Raw genomic sequence first — 7,500 nt, forward strand, 5'->3', positions numbered from 1 at the left:
TCCGAAACTCCAAAACTCCAAAACTCCAAAACTCCAAAACTCCAAAACTCCGAAACTCCAAAACTCCAAAACTCCAAAACTCCAAAACTCCAAAACTCGGAAACTCGGAAACTCCGAAACTCCAAAACTCCAAAACTCCAAAACTCCGAAACTCCAAAACTCCAAAACTCCGAAACTCCAAAACTCCAAAACTCCAAAACTCCGAAACTCCAAAACTCCAAAACTCCGAAACTCCAAAACTCCAAAACTCCAATACTCCAAAACTCCGAAACTCCAAAACTCCAAAACTCCAATACTCCGAAACACCGAAACTCCAAAACTCCGAAACTCCAAAACTCGGAAACTCCAAAACTCCAAAACTCCAAAACTCCAAAACTCCGAAACTCCAAAACTCCAAAACTCGGAAACTCCAAAACTCCAAAACTCCAAAACTCCGAAACTCGGAAACTCCAAAACTCCAAAACTCCGAAACTCCAAAACTCCAAAACTCCAAAACTCCGAAACTCCAAAACTCCAAAACTCCAAAACTCCGAAACTCCAAAACTCCGAAACTCCGAAACTCCGAAACTCCGAAACTCCGAAACTCCAAAACTCCAAAACTCCAAAACTCCGAAACTCCGAAACTCCGAAACTCCAAAACTCCGAAACTCCAAAACTCCAAAACTCCAAAACTCCGAAACTCCAAAACTCCAAAACTCCAATACTCCGAAACTCCAAAACTCCGAAACTCCGAAACTCCAAAACTCCAAAACTCCGAAACTCCAAAACTCCGAAACTCCGAAACTCCGAAACTCCAAAACTCCGAAACTCCAAAACTCCAAAACTCCGAAACTCCAAAACTCCAAAACTCCAAAACTCCAAAACTCCAAAACTCCAAAACTCCAAAACTCCGAAACTCGGAAACTCCAAAACTCCAAAACTCCGAAACTCCAAAACTCCAAAACTCCGAAACTCCAAAACTCCAAAACTCCAAAACTCCAAAACTCCGAAACTCCGAAACTCCGAAACTCCAAAACTCCAAAACTCCAAAACTCCAAAACTCCAAAACTCCGAAACTCCAAAACTCCAAAACTCCAAAACTCCAAAACTCCAAAACTCCAAAACTCGGAAACTCGGAAACACCGAAACTCCAAAACTCCAAAACTCCAAAACTCCGAAACTCCAAAACTCCAAAACTCCGAAACTCCAAAACTCCAAAACTCCAAAACTCCGAAACTCCGAAACTCCAAAACTCCAAAACTCCGAAACTCCGAAACTCCAAAACACCAAAACACCAAAACTCCAAAACTCCGAAACTCCGAAACTCTAAAACTCCAAAACTCCAAAACTCCAAACTCCAAAACTCCGAAACTCGGAAACTCGGAAACTCCAAAACTCCAAAACTCCGAAACTCCAAAACTCCAAAACTCCGAAAGTCCGAAACTCCAAAACTCCGAAACTCCAAAACTCCGAAACTCCGAAACTCCAAAACTCCAAAACTCCGAAACTCCGAAACTCCAAAACTCCAAAACTCCGAAACTCCAAAACTCCAAAACTCCGAAACTCCAAAACTCCAAAACTCCAAAACTCCGAAACTCCAAAACTCCGAAACTCCAAAACTCCGAAACTCCAAAACTCCAAAACTCCAATACTCCGAAACACCGAAACTCCAAAACTCCGAAACTCCAAAACTCGGAAACTCCAAAACTCCAAAACTCCAATACTCCGAAACTCCAAAACTCCGAAACTCGGAAACTCGGAAACTCCAAAACTCCAAAACTCCGAAACTCTAAAACTCCGAAACTCCAAAACTCCGAAACTCCGAAACTCCAAAACTCCAAAACTCCAAAACTCCGAAACTCCGAAACTCCAAAACTCCGAAACTCCGAAACTCCGAAACTCCAAAACTCCGAAACTCCAAAACTCCAAAACTCCGCAACTCCAAAACTCCGAAACTCCAAAACTCCAAAACTCCAAAACTCCGAAACTCCGAAACTCCAAAACTCCGAATCTCCAAAACTCCAAAACTCCAAAACTCCAAAACTCCGAAACTCCAAAACTCCAATACTCCAAAACTCCGAAACTCCAAAACTCCAAAACTCCGAAACTCCAAAACTCCGAAACTCCGAAACTCCGAAACTCCAAAACTCCGAAACTCCAAAACTCCAAAACTCCAATACTCCAAAACTCCAATACTCCAAAACTCCAAAACTCCGAAACTCCAAAACTCCAAAACTCCAATACTCCAAAACTGCAACACTCCAAAACTCCAAAACTCCAAAACTCCAATACTCCAAAACTCCAAAACTCCGAAACTCCAAAACTCCAAAACTCCAAAACTCCAAAACTCCAATACTCCAAAACTCCGAAACTCCAAAACTCCAAAACTCCAATACTCCGAAACACCGAAACTCCAAAACTCCGAAACTCCAAAACTCGGAAACTCCAAAACTCCAAAACTCCAAAACTCCAAAACTCCGAAACTCCAAAACTCCAAAACTCGGAAACTCCAAAACTCCAAAACTCCAAAACTCCGAAACTCGGAAACTCCAAAACTCCAAAACTCCGAAACTCCAAAACTCCAAAACTCCAAAACTCCGAAACTCCAAAACTCCAAAACTCCAAAACTCCAAAACTCCGAAACTCCAAAACTCCGAAACTCCGAAACTCCGAAACTCCGAAACTCCAAAACTCTAAAACTCCAAAACTCCGAAACTCCGAAACTCCGAAACTCCAAAACTCCGAAACTCCAAAACTCCAAAACTCCAAAACTCCGAAACTCCGAAACTCCAAAACTCCAAAACTCCAAAACTCCAAAACTCGGAAACTCGGAAACTCCGAAACTCCAAAACTCCAAAACTCCAAAACTCCAAAACTCCAAAACTCCAAAACTCCGAAACTCCGAAACTCCGAAACTCCGAAACTCCGAAACTCCGAAACTCCGAAACTCCAAAACTCCAAAACTCCAAAACTCCGAAACTCCGAAACTCCGAAACTCCAAAACTCCGAAACTCCAAAACTCCAAAACTCCAAAACTCCAAAACTCCGAAACTCCAAAACTCCAAAACTCCAAAACTCCAAAACTCGGAAACTCGGAAACTCCGAAACTCCAAAACTCCAAAACTCCAAAACTCCGAAACTCCAAAACTCCAAAACTCCGAAACTCGGAAACTCCAAAACTCCAAAACTCCAAAACTCCAAAACTCCAAAACTCCGAAACTCCAAAACTCCGAAACTCCAAAACTCCGAAACTCCGAAACTCCAAAACTCCGAAACTCCGAAACTCCAAAACTCCAAAACTCCGAAACTCCGAAACTCCAAAACTCCAAAACTCCAAAACTCCAAAACTCCGAAACTCCGAAACTCTAAAACTCCGAAACTCCAAAACTCCGAAACTCCGAAACTCCAAAACTCCAAAACTCCAAAACTCCGAAACTCCGAAACTCCGAAACTCCAAAACTCCGAAACTCCGAAACTCCGAAACTCCAAAACTCCGAAACTCCAAAACTCCAAAACTCCGAAACTCCAAAACTCCGAAACTCCAAAACTCCAAAACTCCAAAACTCCGAAACTCCGAAACTCCAAAACTCCGAATCTCCAAAACTCCAAAACTCCAAAACTCCAAAACTCCGAAACTCCAAAACTCCAAAACTCCAAAACTCCAAAACTCCAAAACTCCGAAACTCCAAAACTCCAAAACTCCGAAACTCCAAAACTCCGAAACTCCGAAACTCCGAAACTCCAAAACTCCGAAACTCCAAAACTCCAAAACTCCAATACTCCAAAACTCCAAAACTCCGAAACTCCAAAACTCCGAAACTCCAAAACTCCAATACTCCAAAACTGCAACACTCCAAAACTCCAAAACTCCAAAACTCCAATACTCCAAAACTCCAAAACTCCGAAACTCCAAAACTCCAAAACTCCAAAACTCCAATACTCCAAAACTCCGAAACTCCAAAACTCCAAAACTCCAATACTCCGAAACACCGAAACTCCAAAACTCCGAAACTCCAAAACTCGGAAACTCCAAAACTCCAAAACTCCAAAACTCCGAAACTCCAAAACTCGGAAACTCCAAAACTCCAAAACTCCAAAACTCCGAAACTCGGAAACTCCAAAACTCCAAAACTCCGAAACTCCAAAACTCCAAAACTCCAAAACTCCGAAACTCCAAAACTCCGAAACTCCAAAACTCGGAAACTCCAAAGCTCCAAAACTCCAAAACTCCGAAACTCCAAAACTCCAAAACTCGGAAACTCCAAAACTCCAAAACTCCAAAACTCCGAAACTCGGAAACTCCAAAACTCCAAAACTCCGAAACTCCAAAACTCCAAAACTCCAAAACTCCGAAACTCCAAAACTCCAAAACTCCAAAACTCCAAAACTCCGAAACTCCAAAACTCCGAAACTCCGAAACTCCGAAACTCCGAAACTCCGAAACTCCAAAACTCCAAAACTCCGAAAACTCCGAAACTCCGAAACTCCGAAACTCCAAAACTCCGAAACTCCAAAACTCCAAAACTCCAAAACTCCGAAACTCCAAAACTCCAAAACTCCAATACTCCGAAACTCCAAAACTCCGAAACTCCGAAACTCCAAAACTCCAAAACTCCGAAACTCCAAAACTCCGAAACTCCGAAACTCCGAAACTCCGAAACTCCAAAACTCCGAAACTCCAAAACTCCAAAACTCCGAAACTCCAAAACTCCAAAACTCCAAAACTCCAAAACTCCAAAACTCCAAAACTCCAAAACTCCAAAACTCCGAAACTCCAAAACTCCGAAACTCCAAAACTCCGAAACTCCGAAACTCCAAAACTCCGAAACTCCGAAACTCCAAAACTCCAAAACTCCGAAACTCCGAAACTCCAAAACTCCAAAACTCCAAAACTCCAAAACTCCGAAACTCCGAAACTCTAAAACTCCGAAACTCCAAAACTCCGAAACTCCGAAACTCCAAAACTCCAAAACTCCAAAACTCCGAAACTCCGAAACTCCGAAACTCCAAAACTCCGAAACTCCGAAACTCCAAAACTCCGAAACTCCAAAACTCCAAAACTCCGAAACTCCAAAACTCCGAAACTCCAAAACTCCAAAACTCCAAAACTCCGAAACTCCGAAACTCCAAAACTCCGAATCTCCAAAACTCCAAAACTCCAAAACTCCAAAACTCCGAAACTCCAAAACTCCAAAACTCCAAAACTCCAAAACTCCAAAACTCCAAAACTCCGAAACTCCAAAACTCCAAAACTCCGAAACTCCAAAACTCCGAAACTCCGAAACTCCGAAACTCCAAAACTCCGAAACTCCAAAACTCCAAAACTCCAATACTCCAAAACTCCAAAACTCCGAAACTCCAAAACTCCGAAACTCCAAAACTCCAAAACTCCAAAACTGCAACACTCCAAAACTCCAAAACTCCAAAACTCCAATACTCCAAAACTCCAAAACTCCGAAACTCCAAAACTCCAAAACTCCAATACTCCAAAACTCCGAAACTCCAAAACTCCAAAACTCCAATACTCCGAAACACCGAAACTCCAAAACTCCGAAACTCCAAAACTCGGAAACTCCAAAACTCCAAAACTCCAAAACTCCAAAACTCCGAAACTCCAAAACTCCAAAACTCGGAAACTCCAAAACTCCAAAACTCCAAAACTCCGAAACTCGGAAACTCCAAAACTCCAAAACTCCGAAACTCCAAAACTCCGAAACTCCGAAACTCCAAAACTCCAAAACTCCGAAACTCCGAAACTCCAAAACTCCAGAACTCCAAAACTCCAAAACTCCGAAACTCCGAAACTCTAAAACTCCGAAACTCCAAAACTCCGAAACTCCGAAACTCCAAAACTCCAAAACTCCAAAACTCCGAAACTCCGAAACTCCGAAACTCCAAAACTCCGAAACTCCGAAACTCCGAAACTCCAAAACTCCGAAACTCCAAAACTCCAAAACTCCGAAACTCCAAAACTCCGAAACTCCAAAACTCCAAAACTCCAAAACTCCGAAACTCCGAAACTCCAAAACTCCGAATCTCCAAAACTCCAAAACTCCAAAACTCCAAAACTCCGAAACTCCAAAACTCCAAAACTCCAAAACTCCAAAACTCCAAACTCCGAAACTCCAAAACTCCAAAACTCCGAAACTCCAAAACTCCGAAACTCCGAAACTCCGAAACTCCAAAACTCCGAAACTCCAAAACTCCAAAACTCCAATACTCCAAAACTCCAAAACTCCGAAACTCCAAAACTCCGAAACTCCAAAACTCCAATACTCCAAAACTGCAACACTCCAAAACTCCAAAACTCCAAAACTCCAATACTCCAAAACTCCAAAACTCCGAAACTCCAAAACTCCAAAACTCCAAAACTCCAATACTCCAAAACTCCGAAACTCCAAAACTCCAAAACTCCAATACTCCGAAACACCGAAACTCCAAAACTCCGAAACTCCAAAACTCGGAAACTCCAAAACTCCAAAACTCCAAAACTCCGAAACTCCAAAACTCCAAAACTCGGAAACTCCGAAACTCCAAAACTCCAAAACTCCAAAACTCCAAAACTCCGAAACTCCAAAACTCCGAAACTCCGAAACTCCGAAACTCCGAAACTCCGAAACTCCAAAACTCCAAAACTCCAAAACTCCGAAACTCCGAAACTCCGAAACTCCAAAACTCCGAAACTCCAAAACTCCAAAACTCCAAAACTCCGAAACTCCAAAACTCCAAAACTCCAATACTCCGAAACTCCAAAACTCCGAAACTCCGAAACTCCAAAACTCCAAAACTCCGAAACTCCAAAACTCCGAAACTCCGAAACTCCGAAACTCCAAAACTCCGAAACTCCAAAACTCCAAAACTCCGAAACTCCAAAACTCCAAAACTCCAAAACTCCAAAACTCCAAAACTCCAAAACTCCAAAACTCCAAAACTCCGAAACTCCAAAACTCCGAAACTCCAAAACTCCGAAACTCCGAAACTCCAAAACTCCGAAACTCCGAAACTCCAAAACTCCAAAACTCCGAAACTCCGAAACTCCAAAACTCCAAAACTCCAAAACTCCGAAACTCCGAAACTCTAAAACTCCGAAACTCCAAAACTCCGAAACTCCGAAACTCCAAAACTCCAAAACTCCAAAACTCCAAAACTCCGAAACTCCGAAACTCCGAAACTCCAAAACTCCGAAACTCCGAAACTCCGAAACTCCAAAACTCCGAAACTCCAAAACTCCAAAACTCCGAAACTCCAAAACTCCGAAACTCCAAAACTCCAAAACTCCAAAACTCCGAAACTCCGAAACTCCAAAACTCCGAATCTCCAAAACTCCAAAACTCCAAAACTCCAAAACTCCGAAACTCCAAAACTCCAAAACTCCAAAACTCCAAAACTCCGAAACTCCAAAACTCCAAAACTCCGAAACTCCAAAACTCCGAAACTCCGAAACTCCGAAACTCCAAAACTCCGAAACTCCAAAACTCCAAAACTCCAATACTCCAAAACTCCAAAACTCCGAAACTCCAA

This window comes from Amblyomma mixtum, unplaced genomic scaffold, assembly GCF_055824585.1.
Source record: "Amblyomma mixtum isolate Tamu unplaced genomic scaffold, ASM5582458v1 scaffold_12, whole genome shotgun sequence".
Taxonomy (NCBI): Eukaryota; Metazoa; Arthropoda; class Arachnida; order Ixodida; family Ixodidae; genus Amblyomma; species Amblyomma mixtum.